This window comes from Neodiprion lecontei, chromosome 4 (assembly GCF_021901455.1).
Source record: "Neodiprion lecontei isolate iyNeoLeco1 chromosome 4, iyNeoLeco1.1, whole genome shotgun sequence".
NCBI classification, from domain to species: Eukaryota; Metazoa; Arthropoda; class Insecta; order Hymenoptera; family Diprionidae; genus Neodiprion; species Neodiprion lecontei.
In genome coordinates this window covers 30,632,184-30,650,708 of record NC_060263.1, presented here as the reverse complement: position 1 = coordinate 30,650,708, position 18,525 = coordinate 30,632,184, and the positions used below count along the sequence as shown (strand labels likewise).

Below are 18,525 nucleotides of genomic sequence, written 5' to 3'. Positions count from 1 at the left end.
GGATCGGTTGGATTTACCGCATTACTGGTTGGCCGGTCGGCTCGTTTGTTATTTTGAAAAATTCTTCTCGTCTCTGCCCTTCGCGCCGTGAGTGGCCGCCGTTGTCAACGGTCGGCGTGGTGGGGGACGGCCGCGGTCGTCGCGATCGGTTCGGAACGGATCGGCGAGGAAACCGCTCACGGTGGACCAACGCCGATCGGCGACCGTCGCCTCGCCTCGGCGCGGACAGTGAGACGCCGTCCGTTCCTACAGCGGGATATCTGCACGCCGCTGAGGACCTTTCGCCGACGATTTTTCGCCGGGGGTCCATGCCAGGAATCGATCGACAGTGGGGCGCGCGATCCTCTCACGTACATGTTAGCGATCGATTTATACGCGGCATGTCCGCTTGAGGTCGGCTACTGCGATCGCTACTGCGGATGTTGCTCTTGAACTGTAATTGTCGTACAGCGTATGTAGAGTATTTTTGGACCAAAGATGACGGTATATAATGAGACTTTTTCATCCTATAGGTAAATTTTTACTTCTCTCATTTTGACAGTGAATTAACGAGCGAATGAACTAATGGATGTATGAAACGAGGAATCGATACGGTTGATCTAGCAATCTAATGACCTGATAACTACTTTTAATTATAATGTAAATGTGTAAAAGTACGGCGTATTGGAGGGTGTATAGATTTTTTTGTCGCAATTTCTGATCAACCGATATACGAAACGTTTCTTTATCGACTTGATAATATACCTTCCGATGTCGTTCTTACTATTTAAAATCCTTCGACGCGGAAGACACGAATATAAAACGCAAACGTAAAACAGGTTAGGAAAAATAGTAGAATTTATGATAGGTTGGTTTGAACAATTTTTTAAGTATCCGTTACTTCGTGTATATTCATTTATGTTATACCGTTCACCAAACTTAGAATGCTTGTAATTTTATGATAAAGTATCACCGTGTATTTATTCCACATGACTTGACGCTCTCAAACGGAGCTGTGTAGTTACAAGAATTACGACACGACTACCAAAATATATAATATACGATTAAAAAATAATCAACTGATCTATTATAATCTGGTTTTTTATACAGTTTTTCTTTGTTTTTCTTTTGCTCTCTCTTTCTCTCTTTTAGTGATCTCTTTTTTCTTAATTATTTTACAGATTTCACATGGCACTGTAGATATCTTTTTTAAACTCCGTAAATCATATAGAGGAGTCTTTTCGCTAGCTGAAAAACGAAGCCTAAACCATGAAACTGAAATAAAAAGACAGAACGAAACTACAAAAACGAACGGAAGAAGAAGACGTGAGCCGTGTGATATTCTGAGGCGAGTACCTTCTGCATCGTTGCAAATTTTTACCCAAACCGTAATTATAAGTCCCATACTCAACATCCTTGAAATATTACGTATATATTCATGAGACGTATAAAGCTTTGCTATTATGATTTTTATTTAACTCTCAGCTTTACAGTGAAAAAATGTGTCTCAATTACGTACGTGTATAATTATGTCCTTATACATGTGAAAGTATAAAAATTATATAGAAAAAATTTACAGCCAATAGTAATTAGCGCGAACCAAAATATCACAGTTACATCATAAACGTACGTTTCACCTCGACCGTGGAAGTTCGATTTCAACTCGAATGAAGTATTTTTAGTCTCACCCGCCTTGTTTCCAGTTTCAAGTCATGCTTTTGGCGGTACAATAGCTACTTTAATCGATATCGAGTGATTCACGATATAACAGGATCGAAATGCACTCGTTTAAAAAAAAATAGAAAGAAAGAAGTAAAAACACAAGTCTGAGAGTGGAAAATATGTACGTTTTTATATACAAACAATATTTCAAATCGTGTCACAGTTGATTTATTGTTAGGTTTTTTGTCATGAAAAAATCACTGCTGCTTAGTCCAAATGCCAGTAGCCCCTGTGCTGATTCTCAAATGCAAATTGTTATCCCTGGAAAAAACATTGTCACCAATGATTGCGGTGTCAAGGCATCGTCAACGAATGATGGTTGCTTGCAAAAAATGGTTGACAGTAAAGTTAAGTGCGCGAATAATAACCACTGTCTATTAATTGCTAACACAATGTAGCAGCAGAAGTAGGTAAATATACGCGTCATTGAATTTTAAGTAAAGATTCCATTTGAATAATTGCAGGACAGCGATTGCGTAAAACTTGCGTTAAGTAAATGATTGCAAATAATTCTAAGAAAATTCTACAATTCTTATTTCTTCCTTGGGACATTGCAATAATGAAATAAATTTATACTTTGCATTGATTTATCGTTACTTTCAATTGATTTGCACAGAAAACAAATATTGTTGTGTAGTAACGATACGTCCTAGAAATTTCCCGCAATTTCGGGCGGCTGCAATTGAATTCAGACATGATTTGCAGAACGATATCGAAGAATGTACAAATGGTAAGAATGGCTGTACAAAACGCGAGGCGTTACTTTCATAACTAGGCCACCCTCCATATGAAGCGTGACCGTTTTCGTTGCTGTCGATCCCATACGCGTCATACTTTGCTGACACGCGAGGTCCAAGGTAAAACTATTTGTCGGTACACTCACATCAGGGGCGAAAGGTAGCACTTATATTTTCTCGTCGGTATCAATTACATGTATCCGCGAAGAACGTACAGAACCCAAAGTTTCAGCAAACTAATCTTTGGCATATTTTATACGACCTTTCGCTCCGTTTATCGTGTGCGAAATTAAGATGATTCCGAAAAACTAGGTAGACAGAAATAACATTCGTTGAAACATTTCAATTCAGTGTCTCCGAGTGAAAATCTTATTGCAATTCTGCGAAGCCAGTTTACAAAGTAGTTGCACGTCGTTATAATTATACTTCAACCGACATTATCGTATACAACATACGCGTACGATCAATCACCATTCACCGCACCGGCATTTGATACCGATAGAACGAGATTTTCTACAGTAAGCTTTCAGTTGGGATTTATCACGTGTTTGTACCTTGCAATGACATCGTTTCGCAGTATAACAGCGATGAAAACTAAATACACTGGGTATACTGAATCTTAAAATTGTTCACACGGTTTTGAGTAGGTGGATCTAACTAAAAAGTTGGACTCACCGAACCATTGATCTTTCGCGAATCTGTAGCTACAGATAACGATGCACCATGGATCACAAAAAATTGAACAATATTCAGGTTAAGGCATAATGGAATTGTAAATAATTTATTAGAGCCCTATGCAATGGCGGTGTTAAATAACAGTTTCGATCAGCATTCGGCTGACTTCAATTACACGCGAGTAAATAACCCCTCGGACTCGAGGCGTTTACGATTTGCTTCCTTTGTTTATACAGTGCGTCCTGCATTCGCCAGGGCCTAATTAGAGAGTCGGCGACATCTTGGTTGTCGGTATGAGAAAAAGAGAAAAAGGATGTATGAAAAAAAAATTGTAATCTTGTGCCCGGCAATAAATTTCGGAATGAGAACTGGTTGGTCAAGCATGTATGGGAGGTGTAACCAAACTTTGCCGGTCACCCGTTCCCGCTTTTACAAGCCTCAATTTTACAATGAAATGTGTGGAACTTGTTTGGCATACTCTAAAAATATACGCGGCTAGGCTAATTGCTTGAACATCTAACTTTGCAAAAAATTTGGAATTTCTATTCGTTTTGTTATTTCCTTTCCTTTTGTATCATCCGTTGTCATTGTATCGTAAACTTTTTATAAAAACGACTTAGGATCATTTCACTAGTTTATTACTTACGTTTATTCGCGATCCACAATGCAAACATTTTTATTGTTTAGCGAGAAGTTGCGTAACATAATGTAGTCGTGATGAAACTTTTTCACCAGGTGTTGTAACGTCTGTTATCGAAAATAACAACAGGTATAGACGGCTCCGAACTTCTTCCAGCGTGAAATCTTCTTCTTTCTCGCCGTTTTCCATGTGCCCGAATTTGCAAATCAAAAAGCATTTCTGCGGAAAGGCAAGTCTCACACATACGTCATTTGGTAAATTGTCTTCGCGATGTTTTTATTATTGCTAGTGTTTTCTACTACAGTGCCAACGGGTGCAGGATAAATTTGCGTGTTTTATGGTAATCGAGGCATGTCAAATATTGACTCTAGCGATCAATGGTATATTAGTAAAATTTCACGCATACTGTACAAGCTGCATGATTTTTTGCTTCTACGTTTATAAAAACGGTCGAAACACTTTTATCCCAAATATAACATATCCATGTTCCGATATAAAAATATGGAAACAGCTGCGGCGTTTGAATTTGTCCGAACTGCAAATCCTTCAGTATACAAGTTGTACCTGTGTACCGAACCCTGGTGGGTTTCATTATCTTCGACGTGAAGTCGACGTATTCCCTTTTCTCTATAGTCGTCCTCCACGACTCGAAGTACAGCCAGACAGCCTTTAGCTCTGGACAATAAACGTGTACTTTGGTGTGGTCCTTTTTACCGGGATCTTCGAACACTGCTTGCAGTCGTAGCATTGAAACTGACATTGAAACTGGTCTCTCTGAGGCCGGCGCAGCTTTCAGGTTTCCTATTATGGTAGATACGTAAGGGAACGCACAGGCAATTTTACAGTCACCTCGATCTTGCAGTATGCGATTTTTTTAAATGCACTACAAGAGCTCTTTCTTGCCCCTTGTGTATTTCAAATGCAGAAAGTATCTCTCGTCCAATCGTTAATTAAACAGTTAATCAAGCGACCCGTACTTGACTCTCGCGGCAAGACAAGGACGGTACCTTCTTCAATTTGAATAAATACCAATACCCACACGTAGTTTTACTATTCTTTGATTCATTTCTTCGACGAGTTACAGTGACGTTGGTATATTAATAAGCTAAACCTACAACGTACCTGAGAAACCTATTAAACAATACCGAAATCCTCTTAATAGTAGCAAAAAAAAAAAAAAAATTTAACACAAATAATGCTTACGTCTGGCTGTTGTTTTTAAGAAAAAATTTTTCGCCAAATCAAAACTGGTACGCTACAACGAATTGTGCAATGGTCGTAATATTGTTGACGCACGAAAGTTTATTTATTTTTACTACTTTTTCTACGATTCACGTATAACAACATACGATAATGAGGAATTAAAAACTTTTATCGGCAGGCATGCATTCATTGTCAGACGGGCTTCATTTGTCCTCGATCAGCCAAACAGAGATTTGTCTGATGGACCTGCTCACAGACGACGGTCAGCTCTTGATAGACAGCCGATTGCACAGGTTCATTATAATTACTTGCGTAATTTTTTCGTTTTTCTTTCTTTTAGCTTCTTTCTTTTTTTTTTCTTTTTTTTTCTTATTACCAACACGCACGTCACACACCGACACGGGAAAACCATACTTTGGTACTTACCTTCACAACTCTTGCCCTTCGTTCTAATTTCGGATGTAAATATTCTTAATATAAGCCGACTAATGAAACGCGACCATCGTCACTGCATATATCCGTCTTAATTATTGCGCCACGTATGTCTGCCCTTTTTACCGTGCTCCGGTGAACCGTAGGTACCGTTTCGTCGTACGGATGTCTTGACACGCATCTTCTTTATTTCATCGTTACCGTCGTTTCGGCAGCTATGATCCTGAGATCCGAGTTGTCGAACAATATAGAGACCTACGTATGAAGTTTACAGTTGTACAGTTTACGGTCCTCGTTACTTACCTTTATTTGCATGTTACCCAATTCTTCCGACTTTTTGACGTGTGGCCGTAATTATTAGTTTCATTATGTCCACGTCGCCAATCAATTTTCTTCATCTTATACGACAAGCTCTGCGTCTCAGCATCCTTGACGTCAAGACTAAGCCGACTCGTATCGCGAGGATGAACTGGGAGTCGCATTTTACCATATCACACGGCGTATATTTATGTAGGTACTTAATTTATGGTTAGATACATCCGTCGGTTAAACTTTTCTTCGTGTTTATTCAAGGCTCTAATTACTTAACCGCAGTGAATAATAATTTCCGGCCACAATACAACGGCGTGACGTCCGTTATCAAAAAATTATATAAATCAGCTTGCGTAGGCAATATCGAGTTGTCTGCGTCAATCATTCGTGACTTTTAGTGGCGGTATGTGGCTTCGGGGTCATCTAATGTTTTTACCGTGTGCATTGTATTGTGCTCGACGAATTTACACTCGAGTTACGTATTATTGCACGCGTGTGAAAATCTTTCGGCATTCCGATTAAAGTCTTCACGTCAAATTGATTTTGCTTTAGTCGGTATTCATTGTTCCTGACCATAGCATACGCGTGTCATTCCATATACGGCTTGATAATAATCCGAAACTCGAACCACCGCGCCTAATGAAACGTGAAGAAGTTTTTTTTATTAGATTCTAGAAAATCTTTATTCGTGAATATTTTATCAACCTGTTTTCTTATCTTAATCTTCTTCTCTTTCCTTTTCTTCGTCTTTCTACTGCAGGCTTGACGTCAAGCGCGCTTTTGCACGCGTATCCGGGACGATCTCCATTTTTTTTCTTGTATAATTAAATATAACTAACTGAAAAAACGGAGGACTTCAACTTGCTTCGAAAAGTCATGGCTTTCATTTTTTTTTTTCTTTTTTTTTTTTCATACCATATACGTGTATATGCATGCGAGTGTTAAAGTTTTAGACGCATGGCATCTATGAAATAAAATTCACGAAATAGTTGATATATTTTACGGGTGTTTCTAAAAATAAGTAAAAAAAAAGTTTCTCACGTACAATTCGATGCAACGACCAATGTTTTCGGATGGCAGTATAAATTCTATTAACACCTCAAATCGGTTCTCGTTGCATCACTTGCACAGTGTGTCATTACAGGTTGAAACAATTTCTCGCAATATTCTATAGAAAATTGTAAAAAGACAATGGTGAAACGTGACGTAGCGACCTAAATTGACGAAAAGTATTTTCAATTGCTTGTACTACTCGTAATTACGCCTTTTAAAATTGCATAATCATCTTGACTTTCTGCTCGAGCGTATAAAAAACTGACGGAAGAAAATGCGTAAGAGACTGCAGAAACAATAATATATACAAGTACAAAATATACAAGATCGAGAAAAACGGTGGTTTAGAAAAAATGTTAATACTAATGGCAGGATTGAACAAAACAACACGGAGATACCCTCATCTCGACTTATTATACGTGGCAAACTTTAGTGTTCGCGAATAGATTAAGTTTTTCTTACATCCCATGCGTGATTTTACTCATTCTTACCGTGTGATCTTAATTGATGCTTATCCCGAGCTTCGTATATATTTGCATTTTATTACGGTAAGGCGGCATTCCTCGCATCTAAAAAACAAAGCGTAGAAAATTGCCGTACGAGAAGTAGTACGTGAAAACTTTGGGGTAAATATAATCAGATAAGCTTTGCCTAACGTAATAGTTCGAACGATTTCATTTGGATTCATATGGATTCACGTATAGGATAGCCATAATCTGCAGTGCTGAAAGTGTAGTAATTTGGAAAATGAAAGAGATTTTTAGTGTATGTTATTTATTAGAATTTTATTTTTGTATTCTTTTTTCTTCTCGGAATTTGGAAAGGTGCTATAATCAAACGCAGTTTGCATGAACGATAATTGTTCATTGGAAATCGCTGCGAGGATGTTAGCATGCGAATATTCAATCGTCCATTATGTGTGGAAAAGAAAATAAATAGTTACGAGCCTTATTAACAGCGTGCTTCAGGAGATGGTACTTTACAACGTATTAGTGCTTGTGAAAAACACGTTGGTCGAAATTTTTTTTCCCATACCCCATCATGGCGGTCTCAATCATCATTCAACAACTAACCTCCAAGCATAATGCATCACGCGACGCAAGAAATATTTCCGGGATTAGGGAGTTCAACGGATGATTTTTTTTTTTTTCTTTTTCACTACAACTGAAGTTAGCTAAATTCACCAGTAATAAATTGCAATTAATTTTCTTTTTACCTTGTCCCCTGTTTTTTGTTTCATGGAGTATTACAATTGCGATTAGTATTAGTACTATTAGTACAGATACTTTAATCGTGCAACTCCAACGAACCGGACTATCATTGCGTAATTATGTATGAATGATTAAGCAATAAATATTGATCGAATAAAATTAGCTGAATTCCTCAGGCACGTTGCATATTTGCGTAATAATTTCTTGGATATTTTATTTTTCATCACCTCCGTATTCTTTGAAGTTATTAACTTTTAGCTGGCGCGTTTATCAGGCGTAACATTGCTGGCACTTTTGGGTCGATTAAAATTAAAAAATATCATGGCGACGTTTTTTGATCTTGTAAAAGACACTCGAGTGAATAACCCCCAAAAAAAAATTCAAGTAAAAGCATTAAATTTCTTAGTTACGGCCAGCAATTTTCGGTCGGGGTCTACAACGACCCCAAGGTACCAGCAATATTATAACAGATAAAGGTGCCGGCTAGAGGTTAATTGATATCTGCAATATTAATAGACACGGGCTCATAGTTGATTCCAGTTATCGCGTCAAGTTTTACTCGCATACAGATGCAGATAAAACGATTTACGATCCTGATGTGCGAAACCGACCGCCGCGCAACAGTGAGAATAACGCGTGTATAAAAAAAATTCTGCACTACCAGGAAGAATGCGTTAGCCTCGCGGGGTTGATTATGTGTCTACGTACCATAAAATGAATGAGGTAAAAACTAGTCGAAGGATAAACCTTCTTCGCGAGTTTTTCAAGTGCGCTTCTGTCGCTAAATACAGGTACATCGTAGCTTATAAATATCTGCAAAAATGCAGAAAGTGCAGGTCAATTTTACTCATTCGATATTTACGATATGCAATCATCGGTAGTTCGACGAATGCGGAAGACTTTTGAATCCCTCCCAATTATTCCTTGAATTAATGGGATTTGTATGACTGTAAAAGAAGCCCTCGCCCGACGTCGATTTATGCGACCAAGATAACTGAGAGAACCCGAACCTCACTCTCGTACATTTGGCGAACACGATCTGAGGGGGGGTACGCAGAATTTCGCACTACGCATTTGCAATGGCCGCGGATGATCAGGCCAGCGTTTATTACACGCGGTTTTATTCCCGCGTTTATACGAGGCTTAACGCTATCTCTTCTTGTCATTGTACGGGCATGCCAATATAATATATGTATATTGTGTATACATATACATATATTTATAATAGCGAGATGATATGTAAATCATTAATATAAAATTCCTGTTTTGTATTATGATATAATCAGCTTGTTGTGTTTTGTGCAGCTGGAACGCGTTTCCTATAATTTTATATGAGTTTCAAGCAGTATTCCAACGTCATATTCAATACGCATATGCGTACTTTTTCATTTCATGCCTTCATCCACTTTTAATTTCGTTTCGAAGTGTGAGAGTCGCCGTCGAACGATGTGCTATTGAGGTTTTCACACACACGGTATGTATTGTTTGATCTTGAAAACAAATCAGAGGGTACAGATAACTCATTGTGTCGGTTTTTTGTACTTTCGCATTATTATATTTTTCCATTACTTTGCACTTCTGCCCAAGATACATTATGTATCCTGTATACTCGAGGTTCGGGAATAAAATTCGCGAGGCGAAAATTCGGCGAAGACCACGTCGTCATGCTGCGGCAAAAAAAAAAAAAACCAGTTTTCGTTGGAATGTATAGGTCGGCACATCATACTATTTAACAGTTTTATTTATTCATCAACATGATTAGAATACAGTAAAATTGCGTGGAAATATTTGAACTTGATACGGTGTAGAGGGGCGATCCAGGCTTTTCAGCTGCAAACCAGAGGGGAGAAAATATGGTTCTTTTACTTATTACTTTCTTCGCTGTATTGCATTTTTGACAATAACAAAACACGCCTGTAGATGACTAAATTATAAACTTATAGCTATTACAGCTGCGTTATAATATTTTTATTTTGCGAATGAAGGGAAAAATATTGAAAAATAATGTAGAGACTGCGGTCGTTGTCATCTGGCGTGAGAATCGTATAAATTGAACACTACAACAATGCCGCTGAGGAAATAAAGATACAAAAATAACAATTGCGTGGATTGTCATTCATAAACCGGATTTACCTGTGAAAAATATAGTTGAAAAAAAGAAAAAAAAAGAAATCAACATTCGATCGTATTTTACCGAATGTTGTCAAAAAATACACGCAAAACGATTCATAATTGTATGATATCAACAACAGCCTCAGTTCCCTCGCAGGTAAATAGGAATATCGGTACGTATAAGAAGTCTTCCCAATTCGTGTCACATTTCTAAAAAGTATGAGTTATAACACGTATGCGTATCCGCGTGATGGAATCTCATTCTACGCGTATATTTTAAGTATCGTCGTTATCCGAACGTAATGTATTACCTACCGACTATTCAACTATAACCATTTCTGATTGTTTGAAAAATATCGTTCGTTACGAATCTGCTGAATGTATATTCACGAAAGCCGTAGAGCACGTACGTAATATTTCGCTATTTTAGACGAACAAATTATAAGCCGTGTAATATCACGCGTGTAAGAAGAGATATGGCAAACGATATTACAAATCGCTACAAACGCGAATTTTTGCGGATGAGTTATCGCTGGTCAACGGTGTCGGGCACTGTCCAGTCTTGTTTTCTCTTCGCCAGCGTCGCGTGTGATAAATATCGTCCGAAATTCACTCGTTTAATCATAGAACAGAAAAATATGCGCGATGACTATAAATGTGTCGGCGATTGGTGAATTTATTATTCTAGTTGGTCGGAAACGGCGTATAATTACGATCGTGATAACGAGACACGGTATTTGACGTCGGTAGGAAAGCACTCCGGGCTGAGTAACGATGACAAGGGCGTAACCCTGATCGTATGTTTCCAAAATCCTTCCGAAGTATTTGAAAGACGTATCGTAAGCAGCGCGCCAAGTTTTACCCTGCGAATGAACACCGCCACCTTACATTACTTCTCTCTTTTTGCCGAATTTACATACTTTACGTATCACAAATATCCATTACTAAAAATTTATATCCATGTTTTTCTTCACCGATTCTTTTCTTACACGCAGTAATTTTATTTGTATTATTTCTTTCAATTGATATTCCTTTTTTTCAATGTATTTATTTATAATGATGTTCAGCTTGCGCATTACAAGGAATTCTCTGACAATGTGTACTTGTAAGATTTACACAAGCGTTGTTGATAAGATTGTGAACTTCAAACTAGGTATTTTTGAGAACAAATCTGCAGCCATTGTCATACTGTTAAATTACTATATAACAAAGTTTACGGTGGGTCATTCAATGTCCAGAGTGGTTGATCGTTGTAACCTTGTTATATGGTTACATGTATATACGAAAGTTTCTAGAACAAAGTCGCTACGAAAAAAAAAATTGCACGTTCATTCGACCAAGTGTACATTGGACGACTAAAAATAATAATTATGATGAAAATAACAATAAGTATAACAAAAATGGATCTAAGATAAATTTGCAAATGAGTAAATCTCCGAATCAGCATTAATAAGTAATTAGCAAAGAAATATTATACTGACGCAGGTATGTAACCCCCGGGCATTGGGTCTAAAAAAATATACATCTTCTCTAATTCTTTTTTTTTTTTCCATCAGTCGTATTCTTTCCACACTCGGCAGCTATGCTACCGTGAAACTTGTTTAGTAGGCTACTGACGTACGTCTTTAATACATATGAACGTTAAGACGATGTTCATAATTTGTTCCCGCGTGTGAGATCCGTTACAGGCATATTTCTCTGTTTACTTCACCGGGTGCTGATTGTAATTCTGAAATACCGCATGATTAACAAGAAAAATACTACGCATATAAAATATACGGGAAATTGGCTAGACTTATTGGCAGGTCCGCAGGTTGTCGTGCCGCTACTTAGTCATTGTAATAATTACGAATGAGTAACCAAAATATTTTGAATCGATTCTGTTCGCGTGGATTATGTATTAAGTGTGAACGAGTATGCAGCGGAAAGAAATAAGATATGAAAAATAGATAAAAATAGTCGCAAAATTTGTCCGTACAAAGTATATAATTACAGATAACTGTATATCGATATCCATGTAATATTGGGATAATAATATTTCGTAATATACATGTTAGTTTTAGTATATTGTTATTAGTTGCAAATGTTTGAATTTTTTTTTTCTTTCGCACATTACAGATTCCAGGCAAGAATCAGATGTTAAACATTTTATGGCTGAGCAGGTGCGCAGATGTAGTTTATGCTTGTGTACGTCAACCAACGACCCGGGTTATAATTTATTTTCATTTCAGAAACCAGTTTCGCTGGCGTGTGATTTGCAAAGGGCAAATGAACACGTTTGAATATCTTTGTCTGATATTATATTATATATTGCAGGGATGGAAGAAAAAGAAAAATAAAATAAATACGTTATTTTTGTTGCATAAATTGCTCAATGGTTGTAAAATAATCGTAGGCATGGTAACAACCGCAAGAACACTTCAAAGCTCGCGTTCGTTTGTTTAATATCGCAACTCGACAATGTTACTCGAAAATTTTGCTCATCCATTTCAAACGTTCACAAAGGCATATCTCTTATTTTCCCCCCGACGATTTTGACGGTCAGACAGTTTTCCGCTTTCACCCCTTTGTCTTCCATTCTCCCGCAAGTTTCAAAATTGCACCTCTATGTAGATACGTAGGTATATTTGTGTGCACTTACGGCTGGATAGCGTTGTGTTTGTCTCCCTCCAGAGCAAGAATGCTTTGTTTCCGTAGGCTGAGTGTTTAAAGCACAGACGAATGAAGGGTTGCGCGACACGTCTGAGTATCTACTCGTATATGCGAGAATCTTCTGTGCACGGAACCCCGAGTCTTGAATTGCGGAACCGTACAATAAAAGTGCGAAATGGATCTACGCTCGTATAGCCGGGATGATTTTTTACGTGCGCGGTCGTTTGAAAAGCGTCGTCTGTTTAATTTCCGTCATTAGATTTCACTGCTTCTTTGGTCTGATGTGGCTCTGGAATGATGAAAATAATTGTTGAGAAAAGATTTGTACAATCCCATTCGTACATTCCGTAATCTAGCCTCGAACGAAGCTCGTATAATCAGTATTTATTAAAATTACACCATTCGGTATACCGATATTATATACGTATTTGTTTTTGCTCTTAAAACTGGAATCCTTGACGAAGATAATGTGGTCTCCGTATATTTTTTCGATGCGAATGTATGTGCGTGTGTGTTAGATTGCTTCAAAAAATAATTGATCTAGTTTTTCGATCCTCCGCTTCGTGAAATCATAGTTTTTAACGTAATATTGGACCTCGTGGAAGGAAATCGCCCTGCGATTTTTTTAAGCGGTGCCGCATCGAGATTTTTTATTCGCCATTTAATTAACACGCAAGAAATCCAATTCTGACCGTTGGCGGGGGATAATAATTGTTTTATATAACGGACGGAACTCCGTTTGGTAACATTTGAGAACTTGAGCAAATTTATTTATTGCTCAAAAAAGGTGCTTTTAAAATGGAATTACATATATTACATTGTAATAATTAAAAGTAAATTTTCTAAAGTTGAAAATTAATTGAAAGACATGATTTTCTAGTGGTTGAAATGCTTTGCAAAAAGAATATACATGATGTATGTTTGGTGCGAATGAACTGCTCCGTCACGATGCCATTGCACGGTGAATGAGCATTGTATACCTAACTTGATAATTCATACACACGGTTGTGTGCAAATCATCGTGACGAGTGCCAGCGTCACTAATTGAGGGAATTATACGTTTGCATATGAGGAATCAAAATGAAACAAATAACGAAGGCGAAAGAAATTCGGTTTGTAATAATAACCCGTAACTCGACACTTGCAACATTAGGTGTATGTATATAGGCGCTAATTGAATGTATCGCGTGCAACGTAATTTTTCGCAGTATTTAGATATGTGTGAGTTTGATTTATCTTCAATATTATATGTTTATGTAGCCATAGAGAAATTAAATTTTTTTTATTCGTAAAGTTTGTTTCAAAGCTGAGCTACAGCCTTGTATTAGCTAACGACTAAATTTTATCAGTTCCTGTTGTGCTATCAATTTATTTATTAGTTATCTTTATAGTTATTTTTATGAGTTATTTTTCAATTACCAGACGCAAAATGTTGCGCCATCGTTTCGTTCGGCGCTGCAAACCTGTTACATTGCAATTTCTTTACCATCATTTATGCTATGCACTTTGTTCTATGTTTGTTACGTTCCAAATATTAGAATCTAATTTAGTGGTTCATGCAGTATGTTGTAGATTACTTAAATGCGAATGCAAATAATATGTTTCGCACCTAAATATAATGAGGAATATTATTCATGGTGTAAATTAAGCGTAATTTTTTCATATTAGTATCCACCAACGGTAAGAATGTACACTCCGTCCGTTATTATAACGTCTGAAATAGGTACACGGTGTAAAGTTTAGTAAATTCCAACACACGATACCAGTTTTCGATGTTTTACACATGCTATAAATATAATCCCATACATTAACGCGCAAGTATGATTTCATGGTAATAAATTTTGTAATTGATGAGATCGGAAATATTAGCACGGCTTGAGATTGAACGGACTGTGTGGTTTTTTTTTTTTTTTTTGCTTTTTTTTTAATCAGAAATTATCACGTAGTGAAAATCGATTGAATAAATGATATCGTAAATAATACCTTTTTGCACTTATGCGTACAATGAACGTATCAATTTCTTAATCAAACTTATTTAACAATATTAACCACAGTAAAAATATTATGCATTTTATCTTGAACTACTTGATGCTGCTCTTCAATTTATTTTTAGACCCGCGAGTCTGAATGTCTTAGTGTCTTGAAATTTGTTTTTTTTTTTTTTTTTTTCGAATTTGCATAGCGATTCGGTGTTGTAAAAGCAAATATATATCAACGAAAACTTTTTATCGCCCCTGAACCATCACATCGCGTATACTTTGCCCCGCTGTATAAGGAACTTAGTGGAAGAGCGGCGGAATGTGGTAAATAAGAAAAAAAGGATTGGAGGGGAGGAGCGGCGGGGGTAGAGAAAAAGGCAATCGAGGACCGCATATGGAAAGGGAGCAAATTCTCGGATCCAAGAGAGAGTCTGAGATTGGAATGAAAACAAAGTTAAACCAATGACGCGATTGCGATGGATATCGAGAAAAGACAGTCAAATAATTCAAGGGCTAAATGTAATGTCGTTTTTATCGCTAACCCCCCCCCCCCCCCTCCCTCTTCCCTTCACCCTCTTATTATTGCGAATATCTATATATTGTACGCAAACGATGACCTTATTCAACTTGTTCGTACGCATCGGTGCTAATACACTTAATGTGTACGAGTATATACGCAAGTCCAACGGCTTTTAATGAGTTATCCACCTTCGTTTTGAACCGTCTCGAAACGATAAATTTTCAAACTTGTCCGAAGATATGATTACTGGAAGATATGAATCTGGGTATCATTTATCATTATTATGTCTACAGGGTCTACAAATATACGATGTAAGCCGTATAATGAAACGCTAATTATTCAAGGCTGAATAGAGTTTTAACAAATGAACACGCACACTTGTTGAAAAAATATCTTTCATCCCGACCTGTTTTTTAATAACATAATTTAAATCCGAAGTATCATATTCGCTCTAATCGCAGTGCAAAATAATATCTGGCAAACTGTTTGTGCTGTTTTTTTTTTTTTCATCACAAACTGGTCTTACCCTAAGCAAACTCTGCATCGAAATTACATGTCCGAATAGCTTTTCGTGTATCAATTGAATATGCAAATATGATTAATAAACTTATTATCGAATAATATGAAAGCTCGTTTACAAGTCATAAAGTTCAAAAATGGTAGCAACGAATTTGCAGGTAATTACAGCTTTGTTTGCAATGATGAGATTCTGATTATTCTTACAATCGATTTTATTTGCGATGGTGAAGTGCTAGCCAACTTTGTACAACATTGCCCTGCAGCGATTCAGCTTTTAGAAATTATCTTTTTCTATGGATACAGAGACTTCGTGTGACCGCTTCAGGGAAAACCTGGTCACGTTATTCATTATTAACATTAATTTTTTCTCTTCTCGCGAAAATCTGCCTCTGTTGTATAATCCGATACTTTTCGTATGAAAAATAAGATCTTGAAACTTATTAATTATATATCGTGCGTCATCACACGTTATTTCGTTTAACGTGATTAATGCATTCACAGAATAATATATGAACGCTGCAAAATATAATGAAGAAAAATTTCCTGACCAAATACTTCTGTGAGAATTCAACCTGTCGGCCTGTCAAATTCCCTATAATATATCTTGTAAAAATGTCGAGTCAGTGCCAATTATTTCACCCAAAGAATCAGAAATGTACTTCGACAACATTTCACGTATTTTTTTTTACACGTGATCTCGTAATTGGACTGAAATTGTAAAAATTGTGCGTATCAGCTTGAGTTCGATAAAAATTGGGGACTTGGTTTACTTTTCCTTCGGTTTATTCAATCAGAGAAAAATAAGGTGACAGTATTCATCCTGCAGCTTTCATACACGACCTTCAAATCAGGGGATAAGACTGTACGGAAGTGCCAAAAATCTCCTTCGAACTTTGATCGTAGTCTTGAATCGCTCATCTAGCTTTTAACCTGTCAACCTATCCATTATAGCAGCGGTCGTCATACATTAAAAAAACGCTCAAAACGCAATGACAAGACAAAGTATTGCACCTGTTTTAATTTTTTTCACTCCCGTCAAAATGTAGGATGTATTAGTTTGCAGATAAACTTCGTACCTGGTATTTTTACACGCGAACATTCCTTGCTGTTACATGTGTCAAAGTGTTTCACGAAAGCAGTCTTAGTTTTTTGTTACATCCGTATAGTTAAGATAGTATAAATATACCGCCGTCTTGTCGCAATACATTTTTTTCTCAGCCAGGATAATAATAAAAAGAGAAACGAGTACCAGAACACAAATTATCAGTATAGTTACACTTATTATAAAGTATATGAAATTACACTTGTCATAATTACAAGGTGAGCTGGCGTTTAATTGATACTAATCATGATGTAAATTAATACAAGTTTGTGGTTATTTAAATGGGTATTTATTATATAACATTACGAGTAATACTGCGATCCATTGAAAGTTATTATATAAGTATATGTACCAAACCGAATGAATATTTTGGAACTGTCGAGCGGTATTCCTTTTCCTTATTGTTTTTCAAAAATAACGCCCAAATACGATGAATTTAGAATGACTCGGGTTATTTACTATTGTAAAACCCGTTATAATCGAAAAAGACTAATCGAAGAACGCTACATTCGCAATATCTTCCACGATGTAAATATATGTTACACGCGATTAAATATTCTCAGACAAAATTCGTCCCATACTCTAAAGATTTTTATCATCTGATTTGCGAAGTTAGAGACAGATTCGGGCGTATGGCTTGCCGAATTTCTGCATGAATTTGTCAGATGACGCAACTATAATTCCACCGTATGAAATTCTGTTAGAAACATAGGTAGCCAGAGATTATCGTTACTTTGAATTTATTTTACTTTGTATTTACACCTCTAAAAATAATACTTTGCTATGAATTATCGTATCTTTGCAACGGAGTACGAATTAATGGTATATGTCGCGGAACAAGTTGAAAAGTGTCACTATATCGAATACCGCAATATCATGAGGGAGATTACGCCATTAGTTTTCGGAAAAATGTGTTGACCTTGCGGTGAACAGGATGTGTACGAAAAAAATTTGAATTCCACCTAACCTGCTGAAGGATGACGGTACGTATGATTATACTACTGTTTTTCAGAGCCGAAACTATGAATTATATACCGTTGTGTATAATCGCGCTAATTTCGCAGGCAATACATCATGCCCGTTTCGCACAACTTCGTCACACCGCTCGCTGTAATCTCACTTCAAACTTGTCTCTGATTGTATCATACAGTATATGTATACTTTCGCACCGCTTCAATGGCCACCATGGCTTTGCCGCACGTGACTTTGGACATATCCTCCGTTTTGAAAGCGGATATGAGGATCGAAATACGATATAATGTATGATTATACAAGTTAGAAAACCGAGAGACATAAGTACGAACGATAATTAAGGCGCCAATCAAGCGTTAAAGACAATCTTCTCAATAAACGATAATTAAGCAAAAATCATGTATCCCTTAATCGTTTTCACGCGTAACGTTCGTTGACACGTCTCGCGTTTTAACGTTTATTGGATAAAAACAGCAACGTTTGCCTTAATGTCAAGGCTGTATACTGTATCTTTAATTTGTACATACCTACTTCTAATATCCACGATTTAGTATAAGAAGCCTCCACCATTTCAGTGTCCATAAAACCGGTTACCACTGCTCTTCCTTAAAACCATAGTTGCAGAGCTACGTGTTCGCTCCGTTCGGTCACGCAGCGTATTATCGTGCAGGAAGCTATAAACGTACAAAGCCTACACATTATTTT

At 37.0% G+C, this 18,525-nt stretch overlaps 1 protein-coding gene across 12 annotated transcripts in view; it reads left to right on the top strand.

The window, feature by feature from the left end:
- The window catches only part of LOC107225492 (HEAT repeat-containing protein 5B), a 76,784-nt gene that overhangs the window by 40,601 nt on the left and 17,658 nt on the right, over positions 1-18,525 (top strand). The window contains exons 1-2 of one of the 12 annotated variants that reach the window (XM_046737432.1): positions 171-512; positions 1,161-1,327. The exons of 8 other annotated variants lie outside the window; for them this stretch is intronic. The gene's annotated coding sequence lies outside the window, so the exon portion shown is untranslated. Of the gene's footprint in view, positions 1-170; positions 513-1,160; positions 1,328-9,323; positions 9,439-17,812; positions 17,832-18,525 lie in introns of those variants that run through there. 3 more of the 12 variants (XM_046737434.1, XM_046737437.1, XM_046737438.1) reach the window with 3 other exon arrangements.